Raw genomic sequence first — 12,867 nt, 5'->3', positions numbered from 1 at the left:
GACTTGTATCGCCCACAACTCACTTGTGTTCTACTCGTGCATATAACATCAACGCATAAAACCTGGCTCGGATGCCACTGTTGGGGAATGTAGTAATTTCAAAAAAAATTCCTACGCACACGCAAGATCATGGTGATGACATAGCAACGAGAGGGGAGAGTGTTGTCCACGTACCCTCGTAGACCGTAAGCAGAAGCGTTATGACAACGCGGTTGATGTAGTCATACGTCTTCATGATCCGACCGATCCAAGTACCGAATGTACGGCACCTCCGAGTTCAGCACACGTTCAGCTCGATGACGATCCCCAGACTCCGATCCAGCAGGGTGTCGGGGATGAGTTCCGTCAGCACGACTGCGTGGTGACGATGATGATGTTCTACCGGCGCAGGGCTTCGCCTAAACTCCGCGACGATATGACCGAGGTGGAATATGGTGGAGGGGGGCACCGCACACGGCTAAGGAACGATCCGTAGATCAACTTGTGTGTCTATGGGGTGCCCCCTGCCCCCGTATATAAAGGAGGGAGGGGGGAGGTGCGGCCGGCCAGGAGGGGCACACCAGGAGGAGTCCTCCTCCCACCGGGAGTAGGACTCCCCCTTCCTTGTTGGAGTAGGAGAGAAGGAAAGAGGGGGAGAGGAGGAAGGAAAAGGGGGTTGCACCCCTTGTCCAATTCGGACCAGAGAGGGGCTGTGCACCTCCTTCCTTTCGGCCTCTCTCCTCTATTCCCGTATGGCCCAATAAGGCCCATATACTCCCCGGCGAATTCCCATAACTCTCCGGTACTCCGAAAAAATACCCGAATCACTCGGAACCTTTCCGAAGTCCGAATATAGTCGTCCAATATATCGATCTTTACGTCTCGACCATTTCGAGACTCCTCGTCATGTCCCCGATCTCATCCGGGACTCCGAACTCCTTCGGTACATCAAAACTCACAAACTCATAATATAACTGTCATCGAAACCTTAAGCGTGCGGACCCTACGGGTTCAAGAACTATGTAGACATGACCGAGAACCGTTTTCGGTCAATAACAAATAGCGGAACCTGGATGCTCATATTGGCTCCTACATATTCTACGAAGATCTTTATCGGTCAAACCGCATAACAACATACGTTGTTCCCTTTGTCATCGGTATGTTACTTGCCCGAGATTCGATCGTCGGTATCCAATATCTAGTTCAATCTCGTTACTGGCAAGTCTCTTTACTCGTTACGTAATGCATCATTCCGTAACTAACTCATTAGCTACATTGCTTGCAAGGCTTATAGTGATGTGCATTACCGAGAGGGCCCAGAGATACCTCTCCGACAATCGGAGTGACAAAACCTAATCTCGAAATACGCCAACCCAACATGTACCTTTGGAGACACCTGTAGTACTCCTTTATAATCACCCAGTTACGTTGTGACGTTTGGTAGCACCCAAAGTGTTCCTCCGGTAAACGGGAGTTGCATAATCTCATAGTTACAGGAACATGTATAAGTCATGAAGAAAGCAATAGCAATATACTAAACGATCAAGTGCTAGGCTAACGGAATGGGTCATGTCAATCACATCATTCTCCTAATGATGTGATCCCATTAATCAAATGACAACACATGTCTATGGTTAGGAAACATAACCATCTTTGATTAATGAGCTAGTCAAGTAGAGGCATACTAGTGACTATATGTTTGTCTATGTATTCACACGTGTATCATGTTTCTGGTTAATACAATTCAAGCATGAATAATAAACATTTATCATGAAATAAGGAAATAAATAATAACTTTATTATTGCCTCTAGGGCATATTTCCTTCACCAAGGGAGTTCGAATTGGAGAAGGGGGAGGGGGCGCGGCCTCCTCTTTCCCTCTCCCTCTCCTTCCCTCTTTCCCCTTATTGGAATAAGGAAGGGAGACCAACTAGGATTGGGAATCCTAGTTGGACTCCCCCTTGGCGCGCCCCCTCTAGGCCACCGGGCTCCTTCCTCTCCTCCTTTATATACGGGAGCAAGGGGAACCCCAAAGCACATCAATTGTTCTCTTTGACGTGTGCGGTGCCCCCCTCCATAGTTTACTCCTCCGGTCATAGCATCGTAGTGCTTAGGAGAAGCCCTGCGCGGATCAAATCATCAACACCGTCACCACGCTGTCGTGCTGGTGGAACTCTCTCTCGACCCTCTACTGGATCAAGAGTTTGAGGGACGTCATCGAGCTGAACGTGTGCTAAACACGGAGATGCCGTGCATTCGGTACTTGGATCGGTTGGATCGTGAAGACGTTCGACTACATCAACCGCATTAAGTAACACTTCCGCTTTTGTTCTACGAGGGTACGTGGACACACTGTCCTCTCTCGTTGCTATGCATCTCCTAGATAGATCTTGCATAATCTTAGGAATTTTTTTGAAATTGCATGCTACGTTCCCCAACAATAGCCACGAATTTTTCAGACTACCTGCTTCAATATAGAAATTTGGGTCAACACTCGGATAGTTCTTTTATTTATGCAGGGAAAATTACAAATGCATGTCGAGTTTTTTTGTTGCCAGGAATTATTTTGTTTTATGATGTGGTTTTCTGTGTATTTTATCTCATCCGATATCAAACTCATAATGGTGAACATCTTATCTGAACTCGTCATACTTCTCTTTCTTGCTTGAGGTTGGGAAGGAGTCAATTGGTGATTATTGAACGTGTCAGAACTTCCAAGCAAATGTCTCTCTGTGGCAAAAATAAATCATTTTCCCCCTCATGTCACTAAACCGCAATGGGTAGTTGGTCGGTCGCTGTCAATTGAATGTGGGAATTGATATGTCTTTCTGTTTTGCAATTCTTGTTTTGCTTCACAATCTTCTCTGTTAAATAGACCTGTTAGTATCTATGAAACTACTACGCTTGCTCTGCTTTATGAATGAACACTTGTCTACAACAGTTTTTACCGTGTCTTATATTTGAACCACTAAGCTCATCTGGACGGTTTTTTGCTGAATTACACATGCTGTCAGACACAGACATTAACAAATACGAAAGTTTGGTTAGTGCACACAATTTTGCCTCAAGAGGCGCCATCTGCCACTAGTCAATAATCGTAAATGGATAAGAGCAACTCTAGCAGACCCCGCATCCCGCCGACCCGCAAAACGCGTTTGCAGTTCGCGGAAAAACATTTTGCGGGTCGGCGCGGACGGCCACAGATGCAGACCCCCCCAAACGGACCCCTAAAAAAGCATATTCGTGGAATATACCTTTTTACGGGTCGGCTTTGCGGGGTCTACTCTTGCGCCCGCTGCATACCGCATCCCACCGGTCCGCAAACTATGAATACCACACCAATTATCAATACCAACACAATACAACAATCATCCACATTATAAATAATTATTCAAATCATCGAATACAAATACAAATAATTCGATACAAAACTTGTCCCGAATATAAATACAAATACAAATGAATGGAAAAATGAGTTTGCTACTTTCCAGCCCTTTGCTAATGGTGCTCAATGAGATCCTCCTGAAGTTGAAAGTGGGTGTTTGCATTTTAATCTCCTTGTATTTTTGAAGAAAAGCTCTAATGCGGTTAGGGTCTCTAGCTGGTTTGACACGGATGCCTACATTGTCGTAGAAGAATTCCAAGTTCATGCCTCTCTTATCTTCAAGAATCATGTTCTGAAGAATAACACAACATGTCATGATGTTCTTCAAGGTCCGCTTGTCCCAAAAACGAGCAGGACCACGAACAATGGCAAACCTAGATTGCAAAACCCCGAATGCTCTTTCAATGTCTTTTCGGGATGCCTCTTGCACTCTTGCAAACTCGCATTGTTTTTTTAGTTTTTGGTTCTTTGATGCTCTTGACAAATGTGCACCAAGGAGGGTATATACCATCAACAAGATAGTACCCTTTTGTGTATTCATGCCCATTGATTGTGTAGTTGCAAGCAGGAGCATCACCACTAGCAAGTCTAGCAAACAAATGAGACCGTTGCAACACATTGATATCATTGAGAGTGCCCGGCATACCAAAGAAGCAATGCCAAATCCATAAATCCTCGGATGCTACGGCCTCTGATACGTCTCCAACATATCTATAATTTTTGATTGTTCCATGCTATTATATTACCCGTTTTGGATGTTTATGGGCTTTACTTTACACGTTTATATCATTTTTGGGACTAACCTACTAACCGGAGGCCCAGCCCGTATTGCTGTTTTTTTTTGCCTATTTCAGTGTTTCGAAGAAAAGGAATATCAAACGGAGTCCAAACGGAATGAAACCTTCGGGAGCGTGATTTTTGGAACAAACGTGATCCAGAGGACTTGGAGTGCAAATCAAGAAGCAATCGAGGAGGCCAGGAGGGGGGAGGGCGCCCCCCCTATTGGGCGCGCCCCCTATCTTGTGGGCCCCTCGGGCGTCCACCGACATATTTCTTCCTCCTATATATACCCACGTACCCCGAGAACATTAGAACAGACCATGAAAACCTAATTCCACTGCCGCAACCTTTTGTATCCGTGAGATCCCATCTTGGAGCCTTTGTCGGCGCTCTGCTGGAGGGGGAATAGATCACGGAGGGCCTCTACATCATCTCCAAGGCCTCTCTGATAAGTTGTGAGTAGTTTACCACAGACCTTCGGGTCCATAGTTATTAGCTAGATGGCTTCTTCTCTCTTTTTGGATCTCAATACCATGTTCTCCTCGATCTTCTTAGAGATCTATTCGATGTAACTCTTTTTGCGGTGTGCTTGTCGAGATCCAATTAATTGTGGGTTTATGATCAAGTTTATCTATGAGAAATATTTGAATCTCCTCTGAATTCTTTTATGTGTGATTAAGTTATCTTTGCAAGTCTCTTCGAATTATCAGTTTGGTTTGGCCTACTAGATTGACCTTTCTTGCAATGGGAGAAGTGCTTAGCTTTGGGTTCAATCTTGTGGTGTCCTTTCCCAGTGACAGCAGGGCAGCAAGGCACGTATTGTATTGTTGCCATCGAGGATAAAAATATGGGATTTATATCATATTGCATGAGTTTATCCCTCTACATCATGTCATCTTTCTTAATGCGTTACTCCGTTCTTTATGAACTTAATACTCTAGATGCATGCTGGATAGCGGTCGATGTGTGGAGTAATAGTAGTAGATGCAGGCAGGAGTCGGTCTACTTGTCACAGACGTGATGCCTATATACATGATCATGCCTAGATAATCTCATAATTATTCTCTTTTCTATCAATTGCTCGACAGTAATTTGTTCACCCACCGTAATACTTATGCTATCTTGAGAGAAGCCACTAGTGAAACCTATGACCCCCGGGTCTATCTTTTATCATATAGGCTTTCAATCTACTTTTATTTGCATCTTTACTTTTCCTATCTATAATATAAAATACCAAATATATATTTATCTTATCATATTATCTCTATCAGATCTCACTTTCGCAAGTGGCCGTGAAGGGATTGACAACCCCTTTATTGCGTTGGTTGCAAGTTCTTATTTGTTTGTGTAGGTGCGTGGGACTTTTGAGGAGCCTCCTACTGGATTGATACCTTGGTTCTCAAAAACTGAGGGAAATACTTACGCTACTATTACTGCATCACCCTTTCCTCTTTAAGGAAAACCAACGCAAGCTCAAGACGTAGCAAGAAGGATTTCTGGCACCGTTGTCGGGGAGGTCTTCGCTCAAGTCAAAACATACCAAGTACCCATCACAAACTCATCTCCCTCGCATTTACATTATTTGCCATTTGCCTCTCATTTTCCTCTTCCCCACTTCACCCTTGCCATTTTATTCGCCCTCTCTTTCCCTATTTCCCCTCTCTTTCGCTTGCCTTTTGTGTGCTCGTCGCTATGGCTAGTCCCTTATCCACTCCTATGTCTCCTGAGTTTGAAGTTCTTCACTTCAAGCAAAGGCAAGGAGAAAACTTAAAAGATGCTTGGTATAGGATGATGGAGACCTATCGTAATTGCACCATAGAGGTGAATTTTAGAATATTACTTCACAATTTTTATGTTGGGCTAAATATGTCCCATAGACAACTATTGGATTGCATTGCCAAAGGAAATTTTATTGAAATTGATCCCAGTATTGCGCATGAAATTATAGAGGGAATAGTGGGAACACTACCTCAAAAGGGAGGGCCACATCCTACCCAAGAAGAGACACAAGTTTTTGAAAAGATTTGCGAAGTAACAAAAATATTACAAAAGTCTCTTGAGCCTCTTAAAAGTATTAGCGGAAATCTTCACTGCATGAATATGTTGATTACTCTTTGCAATAAGCGATTGGATTCTTTAGATCTAAAAATTTCCGAGTATGAAGGGAAACATAAAAAACCTCCAGGATTCGAGCATGACTCCGCTAAAAAACTGAAAATTAAAGATGGCACCACTTAGATCTATTCCCGCTTTTATGCCTAGCTAGGGGCGTTAAACGATAGCGCTAGTTGGGAGGCAACCCAATTTTATTTGTGTTTTTTGTTTTTGTTTCTGTTTAGTAATAAATCTTGCATCTACCTTCTGTTTAGATGTGTTTTTATGTTTTAATTAGTGTTTGTGCCAAGTAGAACCTATGGTGATAGTTAATTTGATTTTGCTGAAAAACAGAAACTTTGCACGCACGAAAATAATTTTAGTAATTCACAAAAACGTGATTTTGCGTTGATTATTTTTGCTGTAGATCAATAGACAAATTACCCAGGACTTCCTATTTTGGTAGGATTTTTAGAGTTGCAGAAGTATTCAAGAGTTACAGATTGCTACAGACTATTCTGTTTTTGACAGATTCTGCCTTTCATGTGTTGTTTGCTTATTTTGATGCATCTATGGCTAGTATGTAAGGGTATGAACCATAGAGAACTTGGAATACAGTAGGTTTAAAACCAATATAAATAAAGAATGAGTTCATTACAGTACCTTATGTGGTGGTTTTTCTTTCTTTCACTAATGGAGCTTATGAGATTTCCTATTGAGTTTTGTGTTGTGAAGTTTTCAAGTTTTGGGTAAAGATTTGATGGACTATGGAATAAGGAGTGGCAAGAGCCTAAGCTTGGGGATGCCCATGGCACCCCAAGATATTCAAGAATAGACAAAAGCCTAAGCTTGGGGATGCCACCGGAAGGCATCCCCTCTTTCGTCTTCGTTTATCGGTAACTTTACTTGGAGCTATATTTTTATTCGCCACATGATATGTGTTTTGCTTGGAGCGTCTTGTATGATACTAGTATTTGCTTTTTAGTTTTCCACAATCATCCTTGTTGTACACACCTTTTGGGAGAAACCCACTTGATTGGAATTTATTAGAATACTCTATGTGCTTCACTTATATCTTTTGAGCTAGATAGTTTTTGCTCTAGTGCTTCACTTATATCTTTTAGAGCACGGCGGTGGCTTAATTTTGAAGAAATTGTTAGTCTCTCATGCTTCACTTATATTTATTTTAGAGTCTCTTATAACAGCATGGTATTTGCTATGGTTATAAAATTGGTCCTAGAATGATGGGCATCCAAGTTGGGTATAATAAAAACTATCATAGGAAGTGAATTGGATGCTATGATCAATTTGATACTTGATAATTGTTTTGAGATATGGAGGTAGTGATATTAGAGTCATTCTAGTTGGGTGATTATGAATTTAAAGAATGCTTGTATTGAAGTTAGCAAGTCCCGTAGCATGCACGTATGGTTAAAGTTGTGTAACAAATTTGAAACATGAGGTGTTCTTAGATTGTACATCCTTGTGAGTGGCGGTCAGGGACGAGCGATGGTCTTTTCCTACCAATCTATCCCCCTAGGAGCATGCACATAGTGCTTGTCTTTTGATGACTTGTAGATTTTTGCAATAAGTATATGAGTTCTTTTGACTAATGTTGAGTCCATGGATTATACGCACTCTCACCCTTCCATCATTGCTAGCCTCTTCGGTACCGTGCATTGCCCTTTCTCACCTTGAGAGTTGGTGCAAACTTCGCCAGTGCATCCAAACCCCATGAAACAATACGCTCTATCACACATAAACCTCCTTATATCTTCCTCAAAATAGCCACCATACCTACCTATTATGGCATTTCCATAGCCATTCCGAGATATATTGCCATGCAACTTTCCACCGTTCCATTTATCATCATGACACGCATTACCATTGTCATATTGCCTTGCATGATCATGTAGTTGACATCGTATTTGTGGCAAAGCCACCATGCATAAATTTTCATACATGTCACTCTTGATTCATTGCCCATCCTGGTACACCGCCAGAGGCATTCATATAGGGTCATATCTTGTTTTAGTTTTGAGTTGTAATTCATGAGTTGTAAATAAATAGAAGTGTGATGATCATCATTATTAGAGCATTGTCCCCAAATAAAAAAAGAAAGGCCAAATAAAAAAAGAAAGGCCAAAAAAAAGAAAGGCCAAATAAAAAAAGGAAAGGCCAAAAAAAAGAAAATAAAAAAGGGGGCAATGTTACTATCTTTTTCCACACTTGTGCTTCAAAGTAGCACCATGTTCTTCATATATTGAGTCTCATATGTTGTCACTTTCATATACTAGTGGAAATTTTTTATTATAGAACTTGGCTTGTATATTCCTACAATGGGCTTCCTCAAAATGCCCTAGGTCTTCGTGAGCAAGCAAGTTAGATGCACACCCACTAGTTTCTTTTGTTGAGCTTTCATACATTTATAACTCTAGTGCATCCGTTGCATGGCAATCCCTACTCCTCATGTTGACATCAATTGATGGGCATCTCCATAGCCCGTTGATTATCCCCGTCAATGTGAGACTTTCTCCTTTTTCTCTTCTCCACACAATCCCCATCATCATATTCTATTCCACCCATAGTGCTATATCCATGGCTCACACTCATGTATTGCGTGAAAGTTGAAAAAGTTTGAGATTATTTAAGTACGAAACAATTGCTTGGCTTGTCATCGGGGGTGTATAAGATGGGAGCATTTTTGTGTGACGAAAATAAAGCATAGCCTAACTATACGATTTTGTAGGGATGAACTTTCTTTAGCCATGTTATTTTGAGAAGACATGATTGCTTTGATTAGTATGCTTGAAGTATTACTATTTCTTATGTCAATATGAACTTTTATTTTGAATCATTTGGATCTGAACATTCATGCCACAACAAAGAAAATTACATTGAGAATTATGCTAGGTAGCATTCCACATCAAAAATTCTGTTTTTATCATTTACCTACTCGAGGACAAGCAGGAATTAAGCTTGGGGATGCTTGATACATCTCCAACGTATCTATAATTTTTGATTGTTCCATGCTATTATATTACCCGTTTTGGATGTTTATGGGCTTTACTTTACACATTTATATCACTTTTGGGACTAACCTACTAACCGGAGGCCCAACCCGTATTGCTATTTTTTTGCCTATTTCAGTGTTTCGAAGAAAAGGAATATCAAACGGAGTCCAAACGGAATGAAACCTTCGGGAGCGTGATTTTTGGAACGAACATGATCCAGAGGACTTGGAGTGCAAGTCAAGAAGCAATCGAGGAAACCATGAGGGTGGAGGGTGCGCCCCCCTACTGGGCACGCCCCCTATCTCGTGGGCCCCTCGGGCGTCCACCAACCTACTTCTTCCTCCTATATATACCCACGTACCCCGAGAACATCAGAACAGACCATGAAAACCTAATTCCACCGTCGCAACCTTCTGTATCCGCAAGATCCCATCTTGGAGCCTTCGCTGGCGCTCCGCCGGAGGGGGAATCAATCAAGGAGGGCCTCTACATCATCTCCAAGGGCTCTCCGATGAGTTGTGAGTAGTTTACCACAGACCTTCGGGTCCATAGTTATTAGCTAGATGACTTCTTCTCTCTTTTTGGATCTCAATACCATGTTCTCCTCGATCTTCTTGGAGATCTATTCGATATAACTCTTTTTGCGGTGTGTTTGTCGAGATCCGATGAATTGTGGGTTTATGATCAAGTTTATCTATGAGAAATATTTGAATCTCCTCTGAATTCTTTTATGTGTGATTAAGTTATCTTTGCAAGTCTCTTCGAATTATCAGTTTGGTTTGGCCTACTAGATTGATCTTTCTTGCAATGGGAGAAGTGCTTAGCTTTGGGTTCAATCTTGTGGTGTCCTTTCCCAGTGACAGCAGGGGCAGCAAGGCACGTATTGTATTGTTGCCATTGAGGATAAAAAGATGGGGTTTATATCATATTGCATGAGTTTATCCCTCTACATCATGTCATCTTTCTTAATGCGTTACTCCGTTCTTTATGAACTTAATACTCTAGATGCATGCTGGATAGCGGTCGATGTGTGGAGTAATAGTAGTAGATGCAGGCAGGAGTCGGTCTACTTGTCACGGACGTGATGCCTATATACATGATCATGCCTAGATAATCTCATAATTATTCGCTTTTCTATCAATTGCTCGACAGTAATTTGTTCACCCACCGTAATACTTATGCTATCTTGAGAGAAGCCACTAGTGAAACTTATGGCCCCCGGGTCTATCTTTTATCATATAAGCTTTCAATCTACTTTTATTTGCATCTTTACTTTTCCTATCTATAATATAAAATACCAAAAATATATTTATCTTATCATATTATCTCTATCAGATCTCACTTTCGCAAGTGGCCGTGAAGGGATTGACAACCCCTTTATTGCATTGGTTGCGAGTTCTTGTTTGTTTGTGTAGGTGCGTGGGACTTTTGAGGAGCCTCCTATTGAATTGATACCTTGGTTCTTAAAAACTGAGGGAAATACTTACGCTACTATTGCTGCATCACCCTTTCCTCTTCAAGGAACACCAACACAAGCTCAAGACATAGCAGCCTCTAGCACAATTGTGGCATCACGAGACTTGCCACAATACATTCCTTGCCATGCCTTCGGGAATGTTTTCCATGTCCAATGCATACAATCAATGCTACCTAGCATTGCCAGGCCACCCTCTCCTCTCATTAGATGCCATCAATTTCTTTGTGTCATCCTCGTTCCGTGCTCGAAGATATTCAAGACCAAAGACATGGACGATCACTTTGGCAAATCTACGCACCGACTCAATTGTTGTATCTTCACCAATGCAAAGATACTCATCAGCATAATCAGCCGGAACCCCATACGCAGTCACCCGCATAGCTGCCGAGATTTTTTGATATGCACTAAATCCCTTCAAGCCCGCATCATTTCTTCTTTGTGTAAAATACCGACAATTGGCCTCACAAGCTTGAACAAGTCTAACAAAGAGGGATCGGCGCATTCGGTACCTTCTCCGGAAGAGGTGAGGTGGATACGTTGGATTCTCCGCGAAGTAGTCTTGCATCAACATCTCGTTCCCGAGATGGCGATTCCGAGGGATGCAAAGACGCTCGACGGTGGATCCTCGCCGCCTCTTGTGGTTCTCGTCTTCGTGCTCCTTGACGGCAGGAGCCATCACTAATGTTTGCTGCCAGAAGTTTGAGAGCATCATCTCAACACCCGAGTCGTTTGAATCGGATGAATCGGAGAGCAGAAACTTCTCGCACGGGGTCAATTCCATCTACATGAACGAGGAGCACACGCCGCATCAACCAACCAGGCTCAAATTCCATCGACACGAAGCAAAATAACACTAACCGGCGGCGACGAGGGGCATCTCGAGGGTGGTCGTTCCCCGACGGCGACAACGACGAGGTGCGGCTCTTCTCGCCGGATCCGCGCGGGCGGTGCGGCCTAGCGGTGGTGAAGGGTGCAAAAGGCCCCGTCGGCGCGATTCAGCCGGCTGATTTGGCCGGAATCGGTGGCGGCGGACGGGCGGAAGTTGTGGCGGGCGGCGGCGAAAGGTGGAGGGGAAAGGAGCGCGGGCTGAAATGTCCCTCCCACCAAATGCTTCACTGCGATACGGGGCACCGTAGGGGCGAGGGGGAAACCCGCGAATACGCGGGTTGGGCCGAGTTATTGCCGCACCCCTCAAAAAATTTTGCGGGCCGGCTGCGATTGCGAGGTCTGTTCGGGCGTGATTTTCGGCGCCGACCCGCATTTTGGCAGTTATTTTATGGGTCGGGGCCTTTTGCAGGGTCTGCTAGAGTTGCTCTAACGCCTAATAGAAAGGCACCTTTGTCTTCACTTGTAATGCAGGCGCCTGCACAAATGTAGCAGACCAAATAAGGCCCTGTTTGGTTCATAAGTCCTAGGACTTTTTCTAGTCCCAACTAAAAAGTCCCTGGTCCGTGAAAAATCCCTTCCTGTTTGTTTCCAGGGACTAAAAAGTCCGTAGTCCCTCCCTAAAGGTTATTAAATGACCATGTTACCCCTAGTATACAGAAAAAATAACAACCAAACAACACAATTGAGCGGTGGGGCAATGGGTGTAGGGAGGGGCATTGTTGGAAAAGTCCCAAAAAGTCCCAAAAAAGACTCTCCTTGAGAGTCTTCTTCATTTAATCCCAAAAAGCAACTTTTAGTCCCTATTAGTTCCTTCTGTTTGGCTAAAAGTCTTTAAAAGGGATTTTTTCTAGTCCCTACATCAAAATGTCAAACAACCCCTAAGCTTTTCATGTCTCTTGTTTCGTGTCCCACCGAAACGTGTACCCCTATCATATACAGTGGTCAACGAGTGCTCATGAATCAACCTCGGTGCTAATGCAAAGTGCACGCAATGTCTCAACGTCGCACGGAAGCATTGACTGACAGGTGGGCTGTCGCGGTCCTACCTACTCCAAGAGACACCAGATGTGACAAAGCACCGTCCTACGACAAATTTGATGAAATTGACCTCGTGACGAAAGTATTTTACAAACTAAACTGTTTAAAAAATAATTTCACTCAACTGACCATTTTATGTAGCGCCCGACATCCGGACGCCACACTACACTGTGCAATGCCTGTCTCTCAGGCACTACACATCTGACCAGCAT

This window comes from Triticum aestivum, chromosome 6B, assembly GCF_018294505.1.
Source record: "Triticum aestivum cultivar Chinese Spring chromosome 6B, IWGSC CS RefSeq v2.1, whole genome shotgun sequence".
NCBI classification, from domain to species: Eukaryota; Viridiplantae; Streptophyta; class Magnoliopsida; order Poales; family Poaceae; genus Triticum; species Triticum aestivum.
The sequence above is the reverse complement of the archived record's forward strand: the minus strand, read 5'-3'. Positions refer to the sequence as shown.